The sequence below is a fragment of the Miscanthus floridulus genome, chromosome 5 (assembly GCF_019320115.1).
Source record: "Miscanthus floridulus cultivar M001 chromosome 5, ASM1932011v1, whole genome shotgun sequence".
Classification (NCBI taxonomy): Eukaryota; Viridiplantae; Streptophyta; class Magnoliopsida; order Poales; family Poaceae; genus Miscanthus; species Miscanthus floridulus.
Genome location: NC_089584.1, coordinates 124583495 through 124604493, shown reverse-complemented (window position 1 = coordinate 124604493; position 20999 = coordinate 124583495).

Genomic DNA, 20999 nt, shown 5'->3' with positions numbered 1-20999 from the left:
ATAAAGATTCAAAAATACAGTGTACAGCTAGAGTTCTTATAAACGGAAAGTAGGGTAGGCGTGTAGCCGAAGCATGCCATGTCGAGTGCATATAAGTACACTCGCATTTGCTTTAATCACGAGAAATTGAGTACTCCTATGCCTTACTACCGGAATTATATTGAGAATTGCCAGCTCGTGCAGCCTACACCCTACAGAAAAAGATTAATGATCCCCTGTGGGCTGTGGCCGGTGGATCGCTTTGGATTCACTCAAAAGCAACGTCTACACTGCTCTGCTATTCATAAGAACGAAATTAAGAACTGATCATAGTACTACTCCATCCTTTGATCCATCCTATTTCGAATTGTGCGGTTCAATATATATTTAAGTAGCAATGCATGTGGATTTAGTCTAGTCTGCACTTGCACTGTGTGTGAGAGTGTGAGACAGTGTCATTGTGCAGAGCGAATCGTGGTTAGCGCCGTGGGGATCGCCGGGCAGCTTTGTCTCGTTGTTGTTGCGAAGATTCGGAGCGTGAATTGGTGGGTTTTAATTTTTCCTCTATAAAACCCACGCACACGCACCCGTGTGATGCGATTGACCCGTGCACACACTACTCCCACGTTGCCTACGAGAAATTTGTACAGCCCCGAAGTGCGTGTCCTCCCTCATCCGAGGACGCTGTCCCAGTGTCCCGTGCCGTTAACCAACCTGCACCTGCTTTTCTTTATTCGTTTACCCGATTGTTATCAGTTTCCGACCCCGATCCGAGCACAGATAGTCAACGTAGGAGTACCGTATGCCCCAGTGCTTACGTTACGTGCCGGCGCGTGCACCTCTCCCTGTCTGGGGAGCCCTGCTGGCGCCTCCCGTCCGCGTTGCCGACGGCGGCGGAGGGCACCCACCGCACCCATTTCCACCCGACGGCGCGTTTAGTTCGCTGCCGGATTCGGCGCCGCCTGAAAATGGATACTGTAGCTACACTGTAGTGTTTTGTTTTTATTCAGTAATAATTGTCCAATCGTTGACTAATTAGACTCAAAACGTTCGTATCGCAAAGTACAATCAAACTATGCAATTAGTTTTTAATTTCGTCAACATTTAATACTCCATACATGTACCATAAATTTGATGGGACGTGAAATTTTCTTTTTGCATAGTGCCAAATTCTGGAATTTAGGGCAAACATGGCCCGAGAGTAGCCGTCGACGGTTCAACGCACGCGCTGCTGCTCATCAGTCATCACCAGGTCTGACAAACGTGACTTTTACTACGACACAGGAAGCAACTGGAGACACCAGAAATTGGCAGCTACTCTACCGGTAGCGCGGTAGGAGGCCGGGCTTCCCGACTGGCGCACATGCTTCTTCTGGGCTTCCACGCCCACGGGAACCATCATCGATCGCGTCGCACGGGAGCTGGAGTGAGCGGCGAGGCAGTGAGGCACCAACCGCGGCCTTGGGCTTTGGGGCACATTTATTGTGGCGCGTAGGCTATGCCCGGCGAGGACATGCATGCAGATGCTCTAGTGGGTGGTGGCCACATTTATGACGCCCTGACACTGCCGGCGGCACAGGGGCGCTGGCGTGGCCGAGGCCCCTACGGCTACGGCCCTACCACATGCGCGCGTGTCGCCGTCGCGTCGCCACTGTGGACCTCAGTGCCTCACCGTTGGCGACTGGCGATGGATTCATGTCATGGACTCGTCGCATGAACTGAACATCTGCTGAACTGAAGCGTCGCCGAGCAGGCGAGCACGCGCCGGCACTGTGCTCCGGAGCAGTCTGCGTCGGCGCGTGGGGCAGGCGAACAGGTCTCGACGGGACACGGAAGATGGAGGCGACGGACGGCACCACCGAACGTTTTCACGTCGATGGTGGAGCCTGACTGCCTGAATCACATCGGCGTGGCCGCATCTCCGTCCGCCGCCCGCCCTCGTTCCGGGGCGATTGGGCGAAGCGTTGGATGGAAACGGATCAGATATGGATGGAATCAGATTCGGATATCATTTTTTACTTTATTTTAATTCGAATAAGAATACGGATTCGGTATTTTTTAATACGAATTAATCATGGATTTGGATTTCTATTCATATACAAAATGTATATTGTTAAATTAAACATACATGAATACAATTTTACTACTAAGTTCATCTTTGACCAAAGTGAACTAAATGAAAGTACACTTCTAATCACTTCCAATATGGAAGTAAACTAAATTATAATGGATAATGATGAATAAAATAATAGATCAAGTGAAGATTTTCAAATAAATATGGTACAAAACAAATAGATTTGTTACTTTATCATTAGTTTTGGAATTACAAAATTATTACACAAGTAGATATTAAAGTATTTGTGTATATAACATAGACAAGGATAGCTCATAAAGATAATATAGTTATCAATAAATATTTAATAATTAATTACATCAATTTAATAACCAATATTATATTTATATAAATATTTATCATGAAATAATAAATTATAAAATAATTTACATCAATAAATAAATAAATACACTAAAGTATTAAAATAACTTAAAGCAACAAATATATTAGGTTTAAACTAAATAAAAATACTAAGATTAATTTAATCCTCAGGTGTCATTAATAATGTTAAATTAATACTAAAAATAATTACAATTATATTATTAAATGGTTTTAATGCATTATTAGTAACAATAAAATTTAATAATTAGGCATTCGTTATAGAGAGAATACTTTTAAATAGGTTCATGATACCTTGTTTTCTTTGCGGATACGGATGCTGTCGGATATTGTCAAATATGGATCTAGAATCAGATAGAGAAAACACTGAAAAAACGAATTCAAATATATTCATTTAGTATCCATATTAGAAACGGATACGAATATTGATATCCATATTACAAGTTTTAGTGGATACGGATATCGGATAATTCGGATATCTATTTCCATTTTCCATCGTATCGTTCTGCCTTTGTAGTTTGCTGGTGCCCACATAAATATAATGTGGCAACGCACCTAGCGCCCGGACGCCCGGCTAGCTACGCGTGTCCGGATGCACCTCGACTCGTTTTGATCCCGACCAAACAACGGAGCACCTAGCGCCTCGAGTTTGTCCGACTCGTTTTGATCCCGACCAATCCACATATTTAGATACAAACAATACGATGAACCAATCCGTACCGGGCGTCACTTGCCAGTCGCGGCGGCCCTCCCATGCCCGTTGCGGCGGCCGGTTCCCTCGCTGTGTCGCCATCCACGCCGCGCCCCCTGTCCCCCACCGCGCCCTGTTCCCCACCGCGCCCCATTTCCCACCACGTCCCTTGTCCCAAGAGCACGAAACACTTTCAAGTGTAACATCGCAAAAAAAAAGTGCAACATTAGGATATAAATACTTCAACTTCACAAAGCTATGTAGTGCAACAACAAAAAAAATATACTGCAACATAGAAATTTATGTAATGCAACATTGAAAAATTTGTACTGCAACATCTGAAACAGTAGTACTACAACATGGCAAAAATCAACCATAAAACATGGGAATGGAAACATATCAAAAATCACCTTTTAGTGCTGCAAACAATTGGAAAAGGTAATTTCAACAATTAAGATCCCTTATTGCAACAATCCCAACATTAGAAAAAAGGACCTACTGCAACACAAGAAATAACATATTCCAACATAGGAAATCATCTGTTGCAACATCAAAAATCCCCCCTGCAACACGGAGAAACAACAAAAAATCCATTTCTACAACACATGAAAACACCTATTGCAACATAGAAAAATATATGTTGCAACATCCAAAAATCCCCCCTGCAACACAGAGAAACGACAAATCCCAGAGCTCACCGGAACCCTAGCCATCGCTGCATCTGTAACACCCCAGGTGTTTGCCACCTTATAAGCAATGGGTTTGAGCTAAAACCTGGTATATTAAGTGATGATGAAGATGTCAAGGTCAAACCTATAGAAACAAGCCCCAACCTAAACTTGGATATTGCACCTTTTGCTCGCCTATAGACCCCTTTTCAAGATATATGCTTGGGTGGTGTGATTGGGATATCTTCATGTGTCTCACATCAATACCCATCTATATTGGACACTCGAAAAGTTTCATAAAGTTTGGAATCAAAAAGTCACATGAAATGATAAGTTATATCCTTATTGGAATGACTTTGCGAAGTGCTTGAATTGCACTATTAAGTGAATGAGAACGTGAGATGTCAACCAAACCTTGCAACCTTGCCAAAATAACTCTAGATAAACTCTACAACAAAAGTCATGAAAGGTTCATGTTGGGCAAAGGTCAAGAAAATGCTCCAATGGATCAAAAAGGATGATTTAAGCTTCATCGTGATCCTGCTTTGGTCAAAGTAGAACAGCGGGATCTATACCAGTTTTGAGGTTGGACCTTAAATGAAAGTTGTAGTCCATATCATGTAGAACAAACTTTGTTTTCGGACTAAGAGCTAGATCATCTTGGAAGCAAGTCAAATCGAGGTCACAAGATCAAATTTGCTGCTGATTTCAGCACTTAGAAATATTCTAAGTCTGGAATTTCGCTAAGCAACGACGTTGGCATTCCGGGTTCTCCGAAATTCGTTAAGCAACTTGAGTTGGTCCAAAAATAAAAGTTGAAGGTTATATTATGGAGAAGAGCATGCAAAAAGTTGCACTGAGTTTGGTCGAGTTTTGATATTAAAGGCGAGTTCCCGTGACCGTTATCAACATGTTGACACTGTCATTTTGAGGCTTAATTACCCGCTGTTATCGAGCTCAAATGGCCGGGCACCTTAAATAAGAAACATAGAGCAGGCCGAGGTGAACAAACTTTGTTTATGGCCTAATGTCTAATTCAGCCTGGAAGAGGCCCAAAACGGTGTTCCACCTTGCCCACGTCGCTGCCCGCCACGTGCTCGGTGAAATGACTCAACGGGCAACACCTGTCTGTGGACGTGGCCACCATTGACGGGCTTTGCTGCCGTGTGGCCGCCACGCGCCATGGCCAGCCTGACGCCGCTGCCCGCTGGCGACCGTGTGAAGGCCGCGCCCGCCTGCCCTCCCACTCCACCTTGCTCTCTATTTCCCTCTCGCGATCTCCTCGCTCCGCTCTGAGGCAGGACGCGCGTCCGCCATGGCCGGCTGGCCAAGCTCACCGACGCCGCATTCCCGCTGCCCCCGTGCTTTCTTGTGTCCCACCGCGTGCGCCACCGGCTCAACCGCCCTCTCTTTGGCCTTGCGAGCCACTTCCCGGCCCTTCTTCGCGGCCGTAGCGCGCTGCCACAGGTGCCGTGGCCGCCGTGGGCACCTGTGCACGCGGCCAGGCCATTCTGGCCCATCTCAGGACATGCAAGATGGTCCTACGAGTCCGCTATGCCCCCTTGGTGCTCGTCCACCCCTCCTTTGCCGCTGTTGAGAACCACGGTGGCCGGTAGAGCGAGCGCCGGCGAGGCTGCCGCGGCCGTCGCTGGCTCACATGGCCGGCCCTCCACCGGTAGTCTTCGTCCAAGTTTGGGACCTCCTACAGGTGCGGCTGGGCACGTTGATGCTCCGGGACCCCTCCTTCGTCGCTGGCGATCACCACGACGGCCGGAATCACGAGCTCTGGCGAACTGCTCTGTTTCCGGCCGAGGGATGAAGCTGATGGACTTCACGCTCAAATTCGAGAAAAGGGGAGGTCCTAACTGCGAAGTCAGTGACTCATGTGAATAGTGCCATAAGGACTGGTTTGTAATTATTTTGCAGGAACTTTGGAAATTCATAGTAAATCGTAGAAAATTCGTAAAATAGTAAATGAGGACTTTTTGGAATCCTTGTAAAATTCTCTATGCACTAGATCTATAATATTACATGTTTTACTTTAAAGTTTTAACGGTAAAAATATATTTATGCAGCTAGGTTTGTAATGCTAGTGGTATTTGTCTTTTTCATAACTGTAGTTGTAGGGCTCCAAATGAAGTGAAATTTTTGTGGCATGCTACTCATGTGATAGTTGATGTGTGGTAAAAATTTCATGAGTATTGGATGAAGTATGAGTGAGTTATTGGTTTATCTCGCTCTCACATGATTTCTTGCTTTAGCAACTTGTCTTTTTCATAGAGGTTGCTATACATATACAAATGGAGTGAAATTTGTACAGTAGACTATTGATAGGATATGTGAGCCACTGTAATTTTTGTAGAATTTATTGTATACTTTTGGTATATGTTCATTAAGTCACCCTGTTATATAAAATAAATTAAGAAATGCATTAAAAGAATTTAATTGGCCATGGACACTAGGTTTTCTGGTGTTATTTAGTCATGTGGGAAATGTTGGTAAAGTTGGTTTTGCCTAATTATGTGTTTGCAACATAAGTTAATATTTATTTTCTTGCAAATGTGGTTTTTGGACAGATCTGGGAACTTAGCAAAGTTCTTCATGATAATGTGCTTTGTTGTGAAACTTGTTTATACAAAAGTTGTAGATAATTCATGTATCTAGCTTCTATTAAAATTTGGTGTCATTTGGCCAAGTAGTTTAAGAGTTACAACTGTTTAAAGTTGGGTTTCAGAAATAGCTGTTTTCTGTCAATTGTGGACCAGTTTCTGTAAATGGATATATTTGACTTAGTTAACTTGAGAATCATGCTAAGATGATTAAAGATTAATTGTAGAAAATTTCATAAGCTTTCCATAATGTCTTCTTGCAAGTCATTTGGATTTGTGTAACTCCAGTTATAGCTAAATCTTGTAGCTGCTGTTTGCATGTCCAGAAATTGGCAGATTCCAATTATAGTGCTTGCTTGTATATTGTTAAGTGTGACGTATGCCTTGAATGATGACTGAGTTAGAGCACTTGAGATCTTGGGAAACTTGTGTCATGATTGGTGTTGTCGTCTTCTTTGCCATCTTAGCATGATAGATTGTGTGATGTTTAAGTTAAGCATCGCAAAGTACTTAAGTGTGTTAGTGTAAACTATGCTTGTCTTGCTTGCTATTTTGTGATGTGTCTCATGGTACTATTCTTCATATTTATGCGCTTGCATATTGCATCTCATCTAGGTGCGCTAGATGAACCACGTGAAGGACGTGATGTTAGAGCCAAACCCGAAGACGATGTTTGATGGATCTGTCTCGAAGATGGAAGGACTAAGCAAGTGCCAGGACTTGAGATGTCACCAGGATGGTGCAAGCTAACTGAACTGACTTATGTCGGATCCTAGGCAAGCCCCAGAGCATTATAAGTCTCCTAATTTATAAAAGCAATTCTTTCTATATATGAGTTATATATTGTTGCATTAAGTTGTAGGAGTTGATTGAAACCGTTGATGCATTTATTACTATCCTTGCCTACCTTATTACCTTTTTACCCTGTTAGGTCAGGATCGAATAACTGCTTAGCCTTGCTTAGACCGGTAGTGATCGGTGATATCCGGTCACCTACCTTTATAGGTGGTTACTGGAAGAATTTAGCTATGGAAAGAATGATATCCTGGAATTAACCATGTGTGATGGATAATTGGAGACCGGACGGAAAAAGTTAGAGGCAACCAGACAGGGTTCTGGGGTGCTATTAGTTTCCGTCTGTTTCGATTAAGGACCGACCGTTGTTGGGCCTCGAGTCATGTTGAACGCATGCCTTACATTTAGCTGGCCGGATAAAGTACTTTCCGACTGCGAAGCTGGGAGATTTTTCGGGCCGAGTAGATTGCCCGCAACGCACTATGCCGGAGCAGGTGTGGTAGGACACGGGGGCGAGATGATAAGACCAAAGTGTAGTCGGACGGCCCCCGGGTACATGTGGTTCCTGGCAAACTCGAGATTCCTGGAAAGTTGACTCGGTGATCAATATCTCACTTTAGCGGGTGAGTGAGGTTTGTGTAAGGAATAAATCACCAGCTGGTTAGGAATCGATTCGAATCGCCATCGCTCCTGGATAGTGAGCACTTGACTCGAGTTACTTCATCGTAGTAATTATTATGGAACAATGATGGTTATCTGGATGGTATGGGATATGCTAAATCTAAATTGGTAACTGGATGTTATTGGTTAATCAAGTGATTGCTATAGTACAGGTGCTTACCTAGATGGATAGGTCATAATAAAGATGATGCAAAGTACTTAAAATGGTTTCTTCATGATAGCTTATGCTTTTCGCAAATAAGTCAGCTAGCCCACTAAAGAAAGCCTTGCATAATCCTTGGTGTCACTTTATTTCTGGTTTACGACGGGTAAGTCTGGCTGAGTACATTCGAGTACTCAGAGTTTATCCCACCTTGTTGCAGGTGATGTTCTCGACCTGTTGATGATGGTGGCTAGCCACCGGTGGGCTCGGTGATTCTATACTTACTTCTCATCTATATGCTTTTGTCGGATGATGTCACTATGCTAGCAATATATTTGGAACTTATATTAATGTAATCATTTGAAAGCTATGTTGTTTTCACTAAGCGGTTTTGAAACCCCAAACTTGTACTATTATTTGTTAACCCCTTTGTAATATTATTTCCGCTGCAACCCTGTGTATGTGATGTGTATTTGCTTAATCACGCGATCTTGGTTGTGATGTTGATTTACCAAGGTCTTTCGGGACACTCGGCGGACTACCGGGTTTATATGAGTGAAAGTATGGGTGTGTCAACGTGTTAGCGGGGACAACCGTACTTGATCTTGTATAAATTGGGCGGTTCTGTCACAGCATCCCTCAGATCTAGAGGAGGAGGAGAAGAAGGGCTTAGATCCAAAGATCGAGGAGGAGGAGGAGCGCTCAGATCCAAACGAGGAGGAGGAGGGTTCAGATTAAGAGAAGGACCGACCTACCTCGTCGAAGGCATCGTCGTCACCCTCGTCTCTGATTAGGGGAGCGAGAGCTAGGTCGCTGGGGAGCGCGGGTCACAATGGAGGGAGGGAAAGAGAGAGAGAGAGAGAGCACTCGGTCGGGCATATCAGCGAGCTAGGCGTAGGCATGCCATCCATCCCCAGGTGCTAGCAAGTGAAAGGTCCTTGTGTGGTTTTGGTAATTGAGTGACAACTTAGGTGGACTAATTGTGTTTATATGAGATACACGGGTGATTAGTCCATAGGTACATATGTGTGAGCAACATATGCCATGAAGGTGAAAATGGCTTGGAGATGTTGCAAAGCTCACACATGTGATGATGAAGGAGCTCATTGCACATGAGACATGGCATTAAGTCATGTGATCAAGGTGGAGAAGATCAAGATAAGAGTTGGCTTGATGGACCAGTTGCAAGCGTGAAGGGCAAGTCAGAGGCTTTGGAGCGATGGACCGCGTGGCAGTGAAGCTTGAGCAAGACTTGGCGCCGATGGACAAAGGCAATGGTGAAAAGCAAGTGAAGTCAAGATCGATGAACCAATATGATCATGTGATGATATGAAGTGGATCATATCATTGTTGATCATGTTGGTGCATGTGTTGCATCGACATTGGAGGAGATGGAATAGAATGCGCAAGGCAAAGGTATAACCTAGGGTATTTTATTTTATCGGTCATAGGTGTGTAGAGAAGTTGATGACCGGGTTTATGATAGATGGTCGTACTATTAAGAGGGACAAACTTGTTTGTATATCGGTCATCTAGGTGCCACTCGAGTGATCTAACTTTGCATCATTGCTAGGATTGAGTGGCGTGGCAAGTTGAGTGGCTAATCCTTTAGAAAAGGTTTGTGAAAATGCTAACACATATTCACATGGTGGTGGTGTTGATGCAAAAGTGTATCTGCAAACACAAAGGGCTAATACCCGAATCTGTATCCAAGGCGTGCCAGTCGATTTGACCTGTTAATCGACGAGGATGAAGATACGAGCACTTTGGTCCTGACAACAGCGATACGCCCGGAAGTCACGGCCAAGAGGTACTCACGCGGAACTTGAGGATCGCCGAAGGTCACACTGAAGCGATGCAGCTCGCCGAATCAATGAGAACTCGTAAAGAGAAAATAATGCAAATTGACGAAGTCGCCGAAAAGTAAGTAGATGCAAATAGGAGTAAAAATTGGTTTTGATATTGATTGATATATCTTTACATTGCCCCTCACTCCATATTTATACCCTGATCTAAAGAGACACAACCAAACACAACTAGGACACCAAGCCCATATCTAAGGAAACACGTGACTCTTACATGAATCATACTCTAACAAATATAGAAAAGGAAATCAACTCCTATCTATTTCCCTGTCCGCCTTAATTACGATGGAAATCTCATTGTCCTTCTTCCCATCGGCATACCCCCTGTTTCATCGGCAATAGTCTTCAAGTCTTCCCTCATCAGCATACTCCTTGTTTCATCGGCAGCAGTCTTCAAATCTCCCTTCATCGGCATACTCCCTGTTTCATCAGTAGAAGTCTTCAAGCCTCCCTTCATCGGCATCACCAGCTATCGGCAACCATCTTTACAAGCTGGCTTTCATCGGCTATCAAAGTATACAGTAACTTTCCCCTTGCCGATTAGTCCACTCCGAACATTTTAACACGTGTAAAAAACGATGTCAACACATGCCCCCCAATTTCGGAGTATAAAACTATTAATGCTCCAAAATTTACTCCAGATTACCGTAACTTATTCTCTAAGCCAAAACCTGATCTGTTATCAAATCCAATCAAATCTAATCCTGATTCACACACTTCAGTAAATATCGCACAATCGCCAACCACTCTTGCCTTGATTATGGTTAAGATACTGAAACAATAACCCATCGGCAAGATCTTAACATGATAATGCTGTCATTTTCAGAATTAAAATATCCTGCACCGATATCTCTTCCAAGTCATGATTACTTGCCATCAACCCATCTGTACAATCCCCTGATCATCGTGCAAACAGTTACCATATCCATCTGAACCACTTCGACCTACATGCGCGCGGCATAGAGATAAGTCCGAAATACCCCTACTCCAAGCGGCTTATAAATAGATTCCTCCGGAACACTTGTCTTCTACCCTCAGACTCCATTCTTTGACATTTTCTCTCTCTGGCGGCGACTCCGACGAACCACTGCACGACCTCAACCAACAAGAACCCTTCTCCAGCGTTACCTCAAGTCTCCAGCTCGTGCCCTCATCTTCCTCAAGATAATGGCAATTAACTTCGACGTCCCCACGGTTCGCTTCACTTCCATTACCTTTTACTTTGATTCCCCTAGTTTTTGCAAGTCTACACAGTTGGTGATTTTTCCTTTCTTTTGTTCTCCGGATCCTTTAAACTTTAGGAACTGTGCAACAAACTAGTTATTCCAATCGATCAGCCGCATGTCCAATGCCTAGGACCAATGGGCAACCCAGATCCAACCGATCTGATTAATGCAGAAAGTTAACAGAATCCCCTTTAGAGCCCAAAATTTCTCTCTGAATTTATGGAAAGACACATTCTGATCTTGGCCCAAAACCACCAAAGGGTGGAAAGATTGGTACTTGAGGGTTAATAGATCGATGCAAGTATACTGGGCAGAACGGAAATTAGACCAATGCATTAGGCTATCTATTGCCGATATGCAGAAGAATGAATCGATGATGATTGCAGCTGCTTACTTCTGGTCAGACACAACAAACACTTTTATGTTTGGACATGGCCCAGCTACTCCTACACTTGCCGATGTCCACATGCTCACTGGCTTGGATATTTCAACTGCTGATGAAGGCTCCATTTATGGTAGAAAATCTGAATATAGGGTGAATACCCGCAACATCGGCGGTTGGACGGGATACATTCAAGAATATCAGAAGACTGGGACACTTAACCAGAGAGGAACATGCCACATTCTTGAATATGTGGTTAGAAAAATTTATTTTCTAGTGGTCGATCAGTAGGACCAACCAACGCCTTCCTCCCCGCAGCTGAACTTTTGGCTAATGGCGTAAGGTTTCCTCTTGGCCGATACCTTCTGAGCTCCACTTATCATCTTCTTCATCAAGTGTCTCAGAAACTTCTGCTTGGCGAACCCATCGGCAACCTAGGAGGCCCGTGGTGGTTTATCAACATATGGCTAAATGCCCATATGCACAAACGCTTACAATGGGACTTTTTTGCCCAACAATTCCCACGAGAAATTGCTGAAGACCATGTGCTTGGGGATGATGAATCGGCAACATGCTCACCCCTTAATTTTGGTGAAGCCATAATTGTCCTTCCCGGAACAGAGGCCAATGAAGACCAGATCGGTAGATTCTTCCAAAACTTCTACAATGGTCTCTCTCGTGATCATAGAGCCTGGGTACCTTATATTGACGAGGACAACAGATTTCCCCTTCTTTTCAACTTTGCCGATGACACCCTGAATCAGGATAAGGAACTCATGATGGCTATCATTACTCCTAGGGCAATTCCAGTGAATACATTTGGTAGCGGAAAAAACACCAACATTTCATATGAATTTTACAACCCATCGGCAGTATCCCGTCAATTGGCTTTTGGGCAACTACCAATCAAACTTTGCTTTGCCGATGTGATCAAACCCAGGAAAACAATCACCTGTGGAACAGATTGGAACAAGGTGGTACAACTCTCCCCCGATGCCGATATCACAGATGTTGATATATCCACCTGGATGCCAGTATCCTTCATCACCGAGTCATACAAGCAATGGTGGCGAGAGTGGAAGGAACAACTGTTTGCAACTTCTGCTCACACATATCGGCACATGATCGACCCTAAATATGCCATCCCTGACGATGCAGTAAGTTTCTTTTAACTCCTTTTTGCTTTTTCCCTACATATATCAGTAACTGACTCTCTCATGACAGGTTAACAACCCAGCACCATCGGTGAGCAAAAGTGGGAAACCCTTCGATCTTCAGCCTATTTCCCCGATATCACCGATCGGCTACAACGCCCCCACCTTAACTGCTTTGACCCACCAGAAGATCCGTACCAAGACCATCACCTCTAAGTCCAGATTGGCTACAGCTAGAGCCACTCCATCGGCTGCTGTCACAACCTTGGTCAAGGCATTCAAGGTAACAACCTTGTTTATTTCTACTTATACCGATTATAAACTGTATTAACATTAATCACCAGGGGGTAAGAGCTACCACTAGATCATCATCGGCAATTCCTTCGACATCAAGCACCACTTCTTTTGACAAACCTTCAGAGGTATTCTCTTGACTTTTCATTTTATCCGTTAAATATCATACCTTACACTTGTTTTGCAGCAACAATTGGGTACATCGGCAAGCGTACCAGACATCCAAGCTTCACAACCAACAAGTACCAATGCCCCCCAGCCAATCGTTGCCGATGCCCAAGCAAAGCGCAAAGCTCTAACAGATGCCGAGGCACAACCAAAACGACAAAGGTCCATGCCGATCCCTACATCTGCCCCAATGTCATCGGTCATCATACCTCAAGAACCAACCACTGATGAAGTCATAGAGGACATCCCATCGGCAAGCTCAGCCGATCCCTCACACGACACACTCTAGGTTGTTTCTTCCAGTCAAGCACAGGAAATTGCCTTGAAACAGGTAAACCGATTAACCTAGCTGATTTACAATATTTATACTTATCCTTAACTGACCTCCTTTTCTTTTCCTCAGGAACAAGACTCCCCAAACAGCCTATTCTCCTTCGCTATTGACATCTCTGACGATGATAGAGAGGAAACAAGTTCTTCCCTTGTACTGGGAACAATATCGGCAGAAACTAAGTCCAGGTTGGAAGCTCTTCTAAACTTGCTACAGCAGGATACCGCCCAACTTGTAGATGACTCGGACCCCGCAAAGGCAATTTTCAAAACAATCCGTGGCCAGGTCCCTACCGATGTTGAAGAAGTACTCTTCCCAGCAGCCCATTTAGAGAGTCGCCAACTACAATATCAGCGGGCTGCCCAACGTATTGCCGATAGAGCAGCGCAGGCTCAACTCAAGGAAGAGATGCTACAACTGAAACAAATTGCCGATGAGAAGCACAAGGGCATCGGCAACTTGCAGACTTCGGGTGCTGAACTTAAGCGAAAAATCTTGGATTTATCAGCAAGGAAAATGGCTCTATTGGCCGAATTGAAGGAAATCGAGGCAGCTTTAACTCATGCTCAACAAGAAGAAAGCCAGCTACCCAATGCCACCAAAACCCTTCAGCCAGAAAGAGATATCCAGGCTCGCAAAGCTTTGGCCATGAAGAAAAAACTCAAGCCCGTGGAGGGTACTGCCGATGACGATATCAAAGAAATGGAGGAAGCCGAGCAGATTCGCCTGCGTGTGATATTAGCTATCCAATCCTTGTTGAACTTGTAATCTTGTTTATTGTATCGGCACTTTATGAGACATTGACATCCTTGCATAATTCTAGCCAATAGGACTGTTATCGGCACTTATACTTTTATGCATCCATCCAGATACTAGGGTAATATTTCTTTAAATATTTTCCATTTAATGCTCTAGGAAACACAACCCCTTCGAGAGTTTCTAGAATATATGCGTTACCAGGAACAAACTGATTTATCCGATATGGACCTTCCCAATTAGGAGACCACTTTCCAAACTTTGAACTTTTAGTCCCAATCAATAAAACCAGTTTCCAGACCAGATCTCCATCGGCAAACTCCTTTATCTTCACCTTCTTGTCATACCATCTGGCTACTCTTTTCTTATTTTCTTCGATGCTAACTAAAGCCCTTAACCGATGACCCGCCACATCTTCCAACTCATCCTTCATAAGAGTATTATAATCATCGGCTGTCAGCTGATCTTGAGAATGTATTCGCATAGAGCCAACTTTAATTTCCCAAGGCAATACTGCATCGTGTCCATATACTAACTGATAAGGCGTTATTTTGGTTGCACCATGATATGACATCCGATATGACCACAAGGCTTCGTTTAATACTGTATGCCACCTCCTAGGATTTTCTTCAATTTTGCGCTTAATGAGTTTGATGATCCCTTTGTTAGAAGCCTCAGCTTGACCATTAGCTTGAGCATAATATGGAGAAGAATTTAAAACTTTAATTCCCATACCTACAGCAAACTCATCAAATTCTCCTGATGTAAATATAGTGCCCTGATCGGTAGTGATAGTCTGAGGAATACCAAATCGGTAAACAATATGCTCTTTCACAAAATCAATCATATTAACCGATGTCACCTTTTTCAAAGGAATTGCCTCAACCCATTTTGTGAAATAATCAGTAGCAACCAGAATAAATTTATGTCCCTTACTCGATGGCGGATAAATCTGACTAATGAGATCAATAGCCCATCCCCGGAACGACCACGGTTTGATTATAGGGTTCACAGCCGATGCAGGCGCTCTTTGAATATTACCAAACTTTTGACATCCTTTAAAATATTTAAAACAATCTTCAAGAATAGTCAGCCAATAGTATCCATTCCTTCTGATCATCCACTTCATCTTGAAAGCCGACTGATGCGCACCACACACTCCTTCATGAATTTCACCCATCAAAGTTTTCAATTCATCACTACCAACACATCTGAGCAAAACTCCATCTATAGTTCGATAATATAATTCATCATCGAGGAGCACATACTTGGTAGCTTGGAACCTTATACGTCTTTCAACCTTTTTATATGGATCCTTTAAATAATCGACAATCTCCTTTCTCCAGTCATCGGTATTAACTGCCGATGTTAGCACTTCCTGAATAAGTTGATACCCTGAAGCATGCTGAGCTAGTCGATTAGCTTCCTCATTATGCAATCGAGGGATATGTTCAAGACGAAAATCCCTAAATCCTTTCAACAATTGCACACATTTTTCATAATACAAAATCAAAGCTTCACTTCGGCATTCATAAAGTCCAGCCAATTGATTTATAACTAGCATAGAATCACCAAAGATTTCAACAACATCGGCACGTATCTCCTTCAGTAAATCTAACCCTTTTACCAAGGCTTGGTATTCAGCCTGATTATTCGTCGACGTAGCAACAATCGACAATGAAAACTCATGCTTCCTTCCTTGAGGTGAAATTAACACAATACCGATACCTGCTCCTTCACCACATGTGGACTCATCGAAGAAAAGTGTCCAGGGAGCAACTTCCAAAGAGTTCACTGAATCATAATGCTGAGTGACCAAATCAGCCATCACTTGCCCTTTAACTGCCTTAGTTGATTCGTAACGTAGTTCAAATTCTGATAATGCTAAAATTCACTTGCCGATTCTACCACTTAATATCGGCATCGACAGCATATACTTGACTACATCGTCTTTGCATATGACCGTACATTCGGCAGATAACAAATAATGCCTTAATTTGACACACGAAAAGTATAAACATAGACATAATTTTTCGATGGCCGAATACCTCATCTCAGCATCCACTAGTCTTCTGCTCAAATAATAAATAACACGTTCTTTCCCTTCAAATTCTTGAATAAGAGCTGAACCGATAACTGTATCATCAGTTGATAAATATAACCTGAAAGGCTTCCCGTGTTGAGGTAGAACTAGCACTGGAGGATTTGTTAAATATTTCTTAATTTCATCGAGGGCTAACTGCTGCTCAGCTCCCCATACAAATTCCTGATCGGCTTTTAATTTAAGTAATGGACTGAAAGCCTTGATCTTACTCGACAAATTAGATATGAATCTTCTAATGAAATTAATTTTACCGATCAAAGATTGCAATTCAGTCTTATTGGCAGGAGCAACCACCTTATTAATTGCATCAATAGACTTCCTACTGATTTCGATGCCCCGCTGATGCACCATAAAACCCAAGAATTGACCTGCCGATACGCCAAATGCACATTTATTAGGATTCATCTTCAATCCATGCTTCCTTGTACACTCCAGTATCTTTCGCAGATCGGCTAGATGTTTTGTGATATCTCCAGATTTAATCACCACATCATCAATGTAGATCTCCACTAATGTGCCGATGTATTCATGAAAAATAAAGTTCATAGCTCTCTGATAAGTAGCACCGGCATTTTTCAAGCCAAACGTCATGACTACCCACTCAAACAACCCTACATGACCTGGACATCTAAAAGCAGTCTTGGGAATATCTTCTTCAGCCATGAATATTTGATTGTAGCCTGCATTACCATCCATAAAGCTGATAATCTGATGTCCGGCTACAGCATCAATCAATAAATCAGCAATCGATATTGGATAGCCATCCATCGGTGTGGCTTTATTGAGATTCCTGAAGTCAATACAAACATGAAGTTTTCCATTTTTCTTATAAACAGGAACCACGTTAGAGATCCACTCTGCATATCGACACTGCCGAATAAACTTTGCCTCAATTAATTTAGTTATCTTGGCCTTAATATTAGGAAGTATATTAGGGTTGCATCGGCGCGCTGGCTGCTGATATGGCCGAAATCCAGATTTGATAGGTAACCGATGTTCAACTACCGATCGGTCTAATCCAGGCATCTCAGTATAATCCCAAGCAAAACAATCTTTATACTCCTTTAACACATCAATTATTTGCTGCTTACACTTGGAATCTAACTTATCACTAATAAAAGTAGGTCTTGGCCTATCGCCATTACCGATATCTACTTCTACTAAATCATCTGCCGATGTGAACTCTTGACCTAATTTTCCATCATCGGCAAACCTATCCATTAAAATTCTTCTTTAGAACCGACTGCTTGGATCGGTGGAATTTCATAATCGGCAACTCTAAGGAACTCTTTTTCCCAAACTTCTCCTGATATGCATTTAGTTCGCTCATAAGTATCTGATTCTGCCGATGCGATGATATAAGAAGAATCACCAGGGACAACCTCAATCTTATCCCCAATCCACTGTACGAGGCATTGATGCATTGTAGAAGGAACACAACAATTAGCATGAATCCAATCTCTCCCTAGAAGCAGATTATATGCACCCTTGCCGTTAATAACAAAGAACGTCGTCGGTAAGGTTTTGCTGCCGATGGTCAATTCAACGCATACTGCCCCTTTAGCCGGCGACACATTGCCTTCAAAATCTTTCAGCATCATATCGGTTTTGGTCAAGTCTTGATCTCCCTTACCAAGTTTCCGATACATCACATAAGGCATAATATTAATCGCAGCCCCTCCATCAATAAGTACCTTAGACACAGGCTGCCCATCAACTCTGCCCTTCACAAACAAAGCCTTAAGATGCTGTCTCTCATCATCGATAGGTTTCTCAAAAACAGCCATCATTGGATCTAGTGTCAACTGAGCTACTTGATCAGAGAGAACAACTTCTTCCTCATTATCAGATAGTGCCAAAAATTCCATCGGCAACATGAATACCATATTAACATCTGCCGATGGACCCCTATTTTTGTGTTTTACCTACCACTGCTGATGACCGGACTTCTCATTGGAGGAATTTTCCTCTTGGTATAAATCCTCCTGACGCTCACGTTGCATCCTCCTTCTCTATGTTTTTGTTAGACCCACCGGGCACCATCGAGGAAACTTGGTTTTTCAAACCGGCTGATAACAGGTCCTAGTCGATTCCACACGGCGTATATTAGGGTCCTTGTAGAATATTTCCTCATCGGGAACTCTTGCATTTGCCATTTCCTCAAGCTCCTCTTGATTCCTCGGAAAACATCTAGCGCGTTTACCAAGCCTTTCATGTACACTAAGTCTGCCCCCCAGCCGATCATGTATTGATGCTCTGCTTCTAATCGGCTCATTGATAAATAAACCCCGATTGCCAGGTTGAAATCTTCTTTCTGACCGATTGACCCCATAATAACCATTGCACTCAGGGCAATTTTCAACAGTTGGTAATTTAATACCTTCTTCCCAGCAATGGATAAAAAACGGGCACCTCCAATGATCTTTATGCCGATGCCATTCTTCCTGACGTTTTTTTTCTTGCTGTTGTCGATATCGATCATTACGCTGACGCCAACCCTCCTGCTGCCTTCGATGAGTAATCACAATGCCAGGTCGAGGAGGTTTTTTGGAACTACTGCTTTCTCCCAGCAATCCCTTACTTCTTGCATCATCGGTAGTTATCCGATGTTAGGGATCCACTGATGCGTTTTTCTCAGCAGCCTCGAACGTCAATACCTTGGTCTTCCCTTTAGCCTCCAACGTATTTGCTGAAAAGGGGTGTTGATCAATTTTCATTGGCCTTTGGGCATTAGAAGTACCAAACTTAATTCTCCCAGATTCAATAGCCGATTGTAACTGTTGCCTGAACACCTTGTATTCATTTGTACTGTGTGAAGTTGCATTGTGCCATTTGCAGTACAAGATCTTCTTCAACTCTTCTGCTGATGGGATCACATGATTAGGTGACAGCTTAATTTGACCCTCTTGAAGCAAAAGATCAAATATTTTATCAGCCTTGGTGATATCAAAGGTAAACTTTTCTGGCTCTTTTTGACCAAAGGAACAAGATATTGGCTTTTTATTCTTAACCCACTCAGCTAAGTCGATAATTGGTTCTTCATCAGAATCAGAATTTCCTACTTCTTCAACAAATGATACCTTTTTACTTCAATTCTTTTTAGATTCAAAAACCCTAGTATCTTGATCGGAGATCCTTTGCACAAGATGACTGAGGCTTTCAAATTCCTGAGAAGCATATCTGTCTTTAAGATGTGGCAATAACCCTTGGAAAGCCAGATCGGCAAGTTGCCGATCATCCAGCACCAGACTGTAGCACTTATTTTTTACATCTCGTAGTCTTTGCACAAAGCTCTCTACCGATTCATCATTGCGCTGTCTCAATCTTACTAAATCGGTAAGCTTCTTCCCATGGATTCCAGCAAAGAAATACTTATGAAATTGTTTTTCTAGATCAGCCCAGGTAATAATAGAATTTGGTGGTAATGAAATGAACCACGTAAACGCCGATCCAGACAAAGATGATGAAAATAATCGAACTCTTAATTCATCTCTGCTAGCTGTCTCTCCACATTGAATAATGAAGCGATTGACGTATTCCATTGTTGATGTATCATCCTGCCCGAAGAATTTAGTGAAATCTGGTACCTTGTACCGATTTGGGAGAGGAATTAAATCATATGCAGGAGGATATGTAGTCCGATAAGAATAAGCATTGACCTTGGCCTTTATCCCAAACTGATCCTTCATAATTTCTGCTATCCTATCGGCCCAAAAAGCATCAGCTTCCTGCTGACGAACTGGCTGAATTTCTACAGGAGGTACCTGCTGATATCCTTCCACATATCTTTGTGGCCCACGATCTCCAGCAATCGGCATATTTGCCGTTACTTGTGGTCTATTAACCTGTTGGAAAGGATTCATCGGCTGAGCTGCCGATGCTTGATTCTGAACACCAGCTTGCATATAACCTTGTTGAATCCCTGCAATCTGTTGATTTTGCTGAACTATGTGTTGAACAGGTAACTGTCCCGACCAACCATTATTAGAACCCATTGGTACAAAACTCACCGATGGCTGGTAATTTGTTGACATTGTTGGATAATTATAACCAGCTTGAGGCATAAACTGAACCCCAGTTTGACTCATAACAGGGGCTTTCTGCTGTATCGGCAGTAAGCTTGCCGATGGATTTGAACTGGGCGTTTGAACCAAAGGCATTTGAAAACCCCCTGGAGTTAGTTGCACAGTAGTTGTTGTGGCATATTGAGGCACTTGGGCCATCGGCGAAACAGCCGATGGTATAGGAGCTTTACCTACTGCGTCAAACACTTGAGGTAATCCAGGATTGAAAGTAGATGACTCCGGAGGCATACCATATCCCCACCAATTAGTAGGAATCTGACTATTCCGAGACACAGGGCCTGACATAGCTGATGCTGATAGATCCGTACTAAGCTGAATTCGTCCTCCTGGTAGTACCGGATCTGATCGTATCGGTGTAGATTGAATATTAGGTAAGCCTGCCGATACTGGAGAAGAAGTAACTTCTGTACCCACAACGGCCGAGAGAGCCGATGGAGTATTGACAGATGCCGGCTCTGGTTGGTGATAGGCAGGCCCAACATAATGCGGTAACGCTTGTCCTTCTTTGAGAGTTCGAACCACAGCATTATGAACAGTATTGGACAACACATTGGAATGATTAATCAAAGCATGATTTACTGCAGAATTAACCATCTCTTAAAGTTTACCAGGATTTG